This window comes from Protopterus annectens, chromosome 10.part0 (assembly GCF_019279795.1).
Source record: "Protopterus annectens isolate FY-2018-M chromosome 10.part0, PAN1.0, whole genome shotgun sequence".
NCBI classification, from domain to species: domain Eukaryota; kingdom Metazoa; phylum Chordata; order Ceratodontiformes; family Protopteridae; genus Protopterus; species Protopterus annectens.
Window position 1 is genome coordinate 1,436,361,791 of NC_056744.1, and position 9,734 is coordinate 1,436,371,524.

Consider the following 9,734-nt stretch of genomic DNA (forward strand, 5'->3'; position numbering starts at 1 on the left):
ATCGTGCTCTGTCACACCAACCATCTGCATGTCCTCTCTCACCACATCCATAAACCTTATCTTAGGCTTTCCTCTTTTCCTGTTACCTGGCAGCTTCATCCTTAACATCTTTTTCCCAATATACTTTGCATCCCTCCTCAGCACATGTCCAAACCAATGTAATCTTGCCTGTCTGGCTTTGTCTCCAAACCTTCCAACCTGGGCTGACCCTCTAATATATGTATTCCTAATCCTGTCCACTCTCTTCACACCCAGTGTAAATCTTAACATCTTTAACTCTGCCACGTCCAGCTCTGACTCCTGCCTTTTTGTCAATGTCACTGTCTCCAACCCATATAACATAGCTGGTCTCACTACCCTCTTGTAGACCTTCCCTTTCACTCTTACTGATACTCGTCTGTCACAAATCACTCCTGACACTCTTATCCACCCACTTCATCCTGCCTGTACTCTCTTCTTCACCTCTCTTCCACACTCACCGTTACTCTGAACTGTTGATCCCAAGTATTTAAACTCATCCACCTTCACCATCTCAACTCTCTGCATCCTCACCATTCCTCTATCCTCCCTCTCATTCACACACATCTATTCTGTCTTAGTCCTGTTGACCTTCATTCCTCTTCTCTCTAGAGCATATCTCCACCTCTCCAGGGTCTCCTCCACTTGTTCCCTACTCTCACTACAGATCACAATGTCATCTGCAAACATCATAGTCCAGGGGGACCCCTGTCTGATCTCATCTGTAAACTTGTCTATCACCATTGCAAATAAGAAGGGCTCAGAGCTGATCCTTGATGTAATCCCACCTCCACCTTAAACGCATTTGTCACTCCCACCTCAGACCTCACTACTGTCATACTACCCTCGTACATATCCTGTACCACTCTTACATACTTCTGACACTCCCAACTTCCTCATACAATACCACAACTCCTCTCTAGGCATCCTCTCATATGCTTTCTCTAAGTCCACACAGACACAATAAAACTCCTTCTGACCTTCTCTGTACTTCTCCATCAACACTCTCAGAGCAAACATCGCATCTGTAGTGCTCTTTCCTGGCATGAAACCATACTGATCACTAATCATCACGTCCCTTCTTAACCTAGCTTCCACTACTCTTTCCCATAACTTCATGCTGCGACTGATCAATTGAATCCCTCTGTAGTTAGTACAGCTTTGCACATTACCCTTATTCTTAAAAATTGGTACCAAAATACTTTTTCTCCATTTCTCAGGCATCCTCTGACTTTCCAAGATTTCATTAAACAATCTAGTTAAAAACTCCACTGCCATTTCACCTAAACACCTCCATGCTTCCACAGGTATGTCATCTGGACCAACAGCCTTTCTATTCTTCATCTTCTTCATAGCTATCCTTACTTCCTCCCTGCTAATCCACTGCACTTCATGATTCACTATCTGCACATCATCTAACCTTCTCTCCCTCTCATTCTTTTCATTCATCAGCCCCTCAAAGTACTCTTTCCATCTGTTCAACACACTCTCCTCGCTTGTGAGTAGGTTTCCCCCATTATCCTTTATCACCCCTTACCTGTTGACCATCTTTACTAGCTCGGTCCCTCTATCTAGCCAATCTGTACAGGTCCTTTCCTCCCTCCTTAGAGTCCAACCTTTCATACAACTCTTCATACGCCTTATCCTTAGCCTTCACTACCTATCTCTTTGCCATGCACCTCATCTCCTTATACTCCTGTCTACTTTCTTCATCTCTCTGACAATCCCACTTCTTCTTTGCCAACCTCTTTCTCTGTATACTCTCCTGTATTTCCTCATTCCACCACCAGGTCTCCTTGTCCTCCTTCCTTTGTCCAAATGTCACACCAAGAACTTTTCTAGCCATCTCCCTTACTAGCTCTGCTCTAGTTACCCAGCTATTCGGTAACTCTTCACTGCCACCCAGTGCCTGTCTTAACTCTTCCCTGAACTCCACCTTACAATTATCGTTTTTCAATTTCCACCATTTGATTCTTGGTGCTGCCCTCACACTCCTCCTCCTTTTCTTAATCACCAATGTCATCCTGATGACACTTCAGAGATACATATCTACTACCCGTGAAAACACCAAATTACACACAATGACTGACAAGGGGACACAGAAAGAGCACATGTAAAGATAAAAAGCAGGGTAAGGACTGCTGCTCCACTAACATGCCAAGGACAGGCATGGGGCTCCAGATGTTGGTTATCTGAAGTGCCCCATAGCTGTGCTGGCTGCCCACTCAGACTGCTGATACCACTATTGTCTCATGACTTCCTTCCGTGTCAGCAGTCTGCCTTACCTCTGCCTTTTCTCGTTACATGTGCCCATTCAGCAATGGACCTAAGGGATGAGGGACTGAAGTAACTCACTAATTGCTGTCCTGACCTTCATACATTTACTACCCTCACCTACATACATTGACTACACCTGAAGGGAGGGAGACTGAGTGGAGAGCTACACCAAGACAACATATGAAAAGACCAAGACTGACCCAGGCTGTGTCTTTTTGCATGTGTCCTTTCCTGGAGGGAAACATTGCATCACAGTGGCACTCCAAAGGCCATACTTACCTAGGACAGCAGCACTATAGGACTGAGCTGAAAAGTCTCCAAGTTCCCAACTGTGATCTAGGTGGATCACAAGATCCCTGATGGCTGGGTATGCCCCCCATGATGCATCTACCAACACAAGATTCTGCAATGGGACAACTTAGGGTTTTGGCTGATCCCTTTCCAGTGATTCCCAGAACAGCAGAAGACAGTCTTACCTTACCTGAAATACTGCATGGGTGGACACTGACAAGGGGGCACATAAAGGGCAAATGTAAAGAGAAAAAGCAGGTTAAGGAACACTGCTCCACTAATATGCCAAAAACAGGCATGGGGCTCCAGATGTTGGTTATCTGAAGTGTCCCATAGCTGTGATGGCTGCCCACTCAGACTGCTGCTACCACTATTGTCTCACAACATACTTCAGTGTCAGCAGTTTGCCTTACCTCTGCCTTTTCTCATTACATGTGCCCATTCAGCAATGGACCTAAGGGATGAGGGACTGAAGTAACTCACCAATTGCTGCCCTGACCTTCATACATTTACTACCCTCACCTACATACATTGACTATACCTGAAGGGAGGGAGACTGAGTGGAGAGCTAGATCAAGGCAACATGTCAAAAGACCAAGACTGACCCAGGTTTTGTCTTTTTGCATGTGTCCTTTCCTGGAGGGAAACATTGCACCACAGTGGCACCCCCAAGGCCATGCACACCTACAACAGCAGCACTATGGGACTGAGCTGAAGAGTCTCCAAGTTCCCAACTGTGATCTGAGTGGATGATAAGATCCATGATGGCTGGGTATGCCCCCCGCAATGCATCCACCAACACAAGAGCAGTTGGCAGAAAAGACTGAAGAGGGACCTTCCTGGCCTTGGTGCTGAAGGGCTTGGCCAGTAACTGACAAGGGGGCACAGAAAGGGCACATGTACATGGAAAAAGCACGGTGAGACACTCTGTTTTACCTCTGCCTTTTCCCTTTACATGTGTTCTTTCAGCAATGGCCATAAGGAGTGGAAGGGAGGAGCTAATGTAAATCCTGTTGCCCTGACCTGCATACATTGACTACACCTGAAGGGAGGGAGACTGACTGGAGAACTACACCAAGACAACATGTGGAAAGACCAAGACCAACCCAGGCTGTGTCTTTTTGCATGTGTCCTTTCCCAGAGGGAAGCATTGCATCACAGTGGCATCCCAAGGCCATGCTCACCTACGACAGCAGCACTATGGGACTGAGCTGAAGAGTCTCCAAGTTCCCAACTGTGATCCAGGTGGATCATAAGATCCATGGTGGCAGGGTATGCCCCCTGCAATCCATCCACCACCACAAGAGCATACCCATTGTGATTTGTCTTGTGCATCTCAACATGTGCCATTCCTGATATCAGTAACCCACGAGAAATTTATGGCCATGGTACTTGCCAAAGCATTCGATACACAGGTTGACCTTGCAGGCCGGGCACCCCCATGATGGCTCAGCATGTTTACCCTTGCTAGCACAGTTTTTGCATCTTGATTTATGCCATTTCACCGGAAAGTGTGAGCCACACTCAAATCATCTCACAGCCTCTGAGACAGTAATCTCAGTACATCTTTTCCTCTTCATGTAACTGGCAAGTAGATGCAAGCCTAGGTTTCTTCGGAACTGTAACTGTGTTGCTGGAATAGCATGTCCAGAGCATGACAGTTGTTGGTGGCTGTTACTTTCACGGAATATAATGAGAAGTTATGTACCTACCATAATGTTCCATGTTAGTTGTCTTCTTCTCACCTTCTTTCTTGCTGGATGGGCTCGGAGCCGATCCTCGGCTCCGACTCGGCCAATACTAAAGCTCGAGAGCTATTTTTACCGGCTTGAGGCTCCCCTATATCCCACAATGCTAGGCGGTAACTACTCAGATCTTGTTTGATAGCTAAAACCATAGCAGCTCTGGTCCCCAAGGGATGGAGAAAGAGAAAAGTCCACCTCTATATAAACCTACATATAAAGTTACCAAAAAAGGGACAATAGAGGTGCTGAAAAATGTGGGAAGGAAGATCCCAAAGGATCCTTTCGGTCTGTCCAGGGTAGGGGGATGGAGGGTGGGACGCAAGAAAGAAGGCGAGAAGAAGATAACTAACATGGAACGTTATGGTAGGTACATAACTTCTCAATGTTAAGTTGTCAATCTCACCTTCATTCTTGCTGGATGGGACTGCGTCCCTAGCACCTTTACCCTGGGAGAATCATCAGAACAGACTCTTGAGGACGGTGGAACCAAAGTTAGCCTGGTTTCTGGAGGCCATATCCAATTTGTAATGTGAGATAAAGGTATGAGGAGAAGCCCATGTGGCTGCTGCACAAATGGAATCTATTGGCAGTCTAGCCTGAAAAGCTACCGATGTAGCTAACGCCCTGGTTGAATGAGCTCTAGGTCTTGATGGCAGCTTTTGAATTCTGAGTTCATAGATAAAAGTAATTATAGAGGCCAACCATCTAGATAGGGACACTTTAGAAACTGGAAGGTCCATTTTCCCTTCCGCATAAGATAGGAAGAGCTGATTAGATTTCCTAAACTGTTTTGTTCTGTCTAAATAAAAACGAAGCTGGCGATGAACATCCAGAAAGTGTAACTTTTGTTCTGCCCTGTTTGAATAATCAGGGAAGAAAACTGGAAGATCGATAGTCTAGTTTAGATTTGCCTCAGTAGAAACTTTGGGTAAAAAGGACGGGTTAGTCCTGAGGGACACTCTGTCTTTATGGAAGACTAAATACAGAGGACGAATGCAAAGAGCATGAAGTTCAGATACCCTTCTAGCTGGTGTTATGGCTACTAGAAAAAGGGTTTTCCATGAGAGCAACTTCAGAGAGCAGGAAGCCGCAGGTTCAAAGGGGGGAAGAATCAAGGAAGCCAGTACTAAATTTAAGTCCCACTGAGATGGGGGGTCTCTGATTGGGGGCTTGAGCAAAAAGATACCTTTGAGAAAGGCTTTGCAAAGTTTATGGGACATAATGTTGGAGTCCAAAAAGCCCACGTGAAAGTTAGATATGGCCGCCAATTGTACTCTGATAGTAGACGAAGAAGAGCCTGAGTGAAAAAGCTCTGCCAGGAAGTCTAGAAGACTGGATAGGCGCGGTGAAAGGGTCTATGTTTTTAGTTGCTGCCCAGAAGGAAAAACATTTCCACTTGCTATTGTAAATCCTTCTGGTAGAAGACTTGTGGGAAGCTATAAGGATGTTACGGACTGAATGGGAAATTAGAGGAAGCCTGGCTAGGGTAGGAAGTGGAGCAACCAAGCTGTGAGGTTGAGAGATTGGAGGGAGTGGTGCAGCTGACCCGACTGATGGGTCAAAAGATCTGGCACTGGGTCCAGATGCCAAGGCTGTTCCAAGAGGTAACGATGCAGGAATGGAAACCATATCTGTCGAGGCCAGTACAGAGCAATGAGGATCAAAGTGACTCTCAAGGCAGTAGCTTTCTGAATTAATTGAGTGATCAGTGGAAAGGGGGGAAAGGCATACAGAAGTCCCCGGGGCCAATCGTGGACTAGAGCGTCTCTGGTGGGTTGGCTGGGTAGAGGGTGAAGAAATCAGGACACTTGCTGTTTTGGGGAGTTGCAAAAAGATCGCAGCAAGGTCGACCCCATCTCTGAAAGATTTCTTCCAACACTGATTGTTTGAGAGACCACTCGTGTGGCATGAGTATGGCCCTGCTTAACTTGTCCGCTATCACATTGGACTTCCCAGGGATGTGCGTTGCTGTCAGAAACCGCTGAGAAGAGATCGCCCACTGCCAAAGTCTGAGTGCCTCTCGACATAACGGATAGGACTTGGTTCCGCCCTGTTTGTTCATGTACCACACTACAGACATATTGTCCGTCTGAACTGCAACAGTCCCGGTGGGATGAGAGTCCTGAAGGGCCTGCAACGCTAAAAGTACTGCTCTCATCTCCAAGACATTTATGTGCAAGTGGCATTCAAAAGGTTGCCAAGTGCCCTGGACTGTCCTGCCCTGATAACACCCCCCCCACCCGATCAGGGAGGCGTCCGTTGTCACCGTGGCGACCGGGGGGGAAGAAACTAGGGATCTGCCCTGAAGAATTTGAGGTGAGAACATCCACCAAGAAAGATGATTCTTGCACGATTGGGTCAGCAAAATGCTGTGAGACATTGGGAGCTGTTGGTAGGACCATTGAGAAAACAGCATCCACTGAAGGATCTGCATGTGAAAATGGGCTAGGGGAAGGAGTGTAATGGCAGCCGCCATGAGACCTAATACCTTCAAGACAACCCTGGCTTGGATTTTGTTGCACTGAAGAAGAATGTGAACATGTCTGCGGATATCTGATACCCTTTGATCTGTTAGCTTTGTGGAAAGATGAATTGTGTCTAATGTGGCGCCTATGAAGGTAATAGACTGACAAGGTGACAAGACAGATTTTTCGAAATTTATGGAAATGCCTAGAGCTTTGCAAGTATGAATGGTGCAGTCTCTGGATAGGAGAAGTTGATGCCTGGTGGTGGCAGTAAGGAGCCAGTCATCTAGATATGGAAACACCTGGAATCCTTGTTGTCTCAGGTGAGCCGTGACCACTGCCATGCATTTGGTGAACACTCGGGGGGCTGTAGTGAGACCAAAGAGCAGGGCTCTGAACTGGTAGTGACTGGCTCCCAGCCGGAAGCGGAGGAACCTTCTGGAGCATCTGTGCATCTTGATATGATAGTACGCATCCTGAAGGTCTATTGAGCACATCCAATTGTCCTGATCCAAGAAGGGTAGAATGGACTGTAGCGTGGCCATCCGGAATTTCGTTTTTCTTACAGACTTGTTTAGTCTGCTGAGATCCAATATTGGTCTCCAGTCCCCTGTCTTTTTTGGTACCAAAAAGAATTTGGAGTAGATTCCGGATCCTTACTGGTCTGCCGGGACTGGCTGGATAGCTCTTTTTGACAGCAGCTTTGATATTTCTAGCTCTGTCCGTTCCCTTAGACTGGGTGGAACGTCTGGAAGGGGCCCTTTTGGTTGACATGGGGTGTGGACAAAGGGAATTTTGTAACCCTCGGATATAATCGACCGTACCCATCTGTCTTGAGTGAGAGAAAGCCAGGCTTCTGGGTACAGTGATAATCTTCCCCCGACTACCTCTGAAGGCGGACAGTCGGGCAGCTCCTCAGGGATGCTGAAAGGGTTTGTCAGAAAGAGTCTCTCTGCTACCCTGATTTTGCGGACCCCCTCTGCCTCTAGGGCGGCATCTATTGTTGTTCCCCCCTCTGCCTCTAGAGGGGAACTGACCTCATGAGTCAGGCAAGACTCCCTGTGATTTGTGGAACCACATCTTTCCCCCCTTCTGACCCTTGGGATATGGTCTTGAAGGGGTGGAAAAACGGACTCCCACGGCAGAGAGAGTCTTGCCTTCCTGCTCGCACCTGGTCAAAGTATCCTTCACCTGAGGTCCAAACAAAGCTGAACCGTCAAAGGGGGAATTGGTGAAGGATGCCTTGAAAGGGTCTGCAAAGTTGCAAAGCCGCATCCAGGTGTGACGTCGTAAAGCTACGCCTGTACCTGTGGCCCTACTCGCCCCATCAGCCGCATAGGAGATAAGCTGCATGGAGGAGTTGATGATCGAATTTAGGGTTGCCAACTGGGAGTTCATTTTATCTCGAAACCTCTCAGCTGTTGGACCCTGTATAGCATCACCCATTTCTGTGAGCAAGTCTCTCTGAAGATGGGTGAAGTGGCACAAGTAGTTCAGCAACCGCATAGCAAAGGTCGCTGAGGAAAACATCTGCTTACCATACCTATCCATAGTCCTAGATTCCTTATTAGGAGGATGGACAGGTACTGAAGGATCAGCTAATTCCTTCTTAGTGGCTGCGGCCACCACCATGGCATCAACGGGGATGCCCCTAGATAAGAATTGTTTTTCCATAGGAGCTGTGATGAATTTTGACGGCCTCCATGGGGTAGGCTCCACCGTATCAGGGGCCGTCCACGCCTTCCTTGCCACCACTTCCATGAGGGGGTCGAAGGGAGGAGACACCCAGGAGGTGGAAGGGCGAGAACCAAATGCCTCAAGGTAAACCGACTCGTCCTCGGAAGGGTTGAGGTTGGACCAGTTCCCCCTCTGTTTAAGGATTTCAAGGATGTCAGAAAAAGAGACATCTTCAGAGGGGGACCGTGGGGACCCTTCCGACTCATCCAAGTCGGTATCCGACGTGATAGACTCAGGGGAGTCAATATGCTTCCTCTTGCATTTTTTTCTTCTGCGGGGGTTCCCCTGCCGGATTAGGGGAAGTCTCGGAAGAGGAGGATATTCCCAATGGGGAAACCTGAGACGTTGGGTCTCTATGGTCTGGAACGAGAGGGTGGGTAGAGACTACCGCAGGCACTGTAGAGGGAGGAGCTGAGGGAGCCGACCATGGGGCAGACACAGGGTCTAGCACGCTCCTCATGACCTCGAAGGCGCCCCGATCAGGCCGGGCTGAAGATCCCTACTCCGAAGAGATGAGGACTCCTCCTGGCACCGAGAGGGACGGCTCCGAGGCCAATGTCGGGGCTGAACTCACCAGCACCGAAGCTCCGAGAGGGAGAACGGGGTTGGACAAGGGTCCAATGCCACTCGCCCCCTCGGAGCCGACGAGGGAAGCCCAGCACCCAGATCCCTCCAAAGAGGAGATCGGGAGCCAACGACGGAGCCGAAAGGTGGGGAATCGGCTCCGACATGCCAACAGTCACAGCTCCCAGAAGCTCTGGCTCCGAACTCAAGGGAGTCAGAGGAGGAACCGAAGATGGGATGGGTATAGCCACTGACTGTTGAGTAGGGCTATGCAGCATTTGGGCTAGTGCCTGAGACTTTAAAAGTCTACTAACCACCCTCTCTAAGTCATGGTCGGACAGCCTGGAGGACCGAGAGGAATGGGACCTGTGGCTCCGCTCCGACAGAAGTGGGGATCCCGGAGCCGAGTGAATGGAGCCAAGGGACGGGGACCTTGACCTCTTTCTAGTAGATGGCTCCGATACCACTATTGGAGCCATTTGAGTCTTGGAACTCTCAGCTCCGGCCGGAGCCGAGGTAACAGATTGAGTCTTGGAAACTTCGGCTCCAGCCGGAGCCGATGTCGAAGCAGTTTTGGTGCCTCCGGTCGAAGGCTCTGAAGCTGCAGCTGATGGCCTGGAAGGCTTCCCCAATGAAG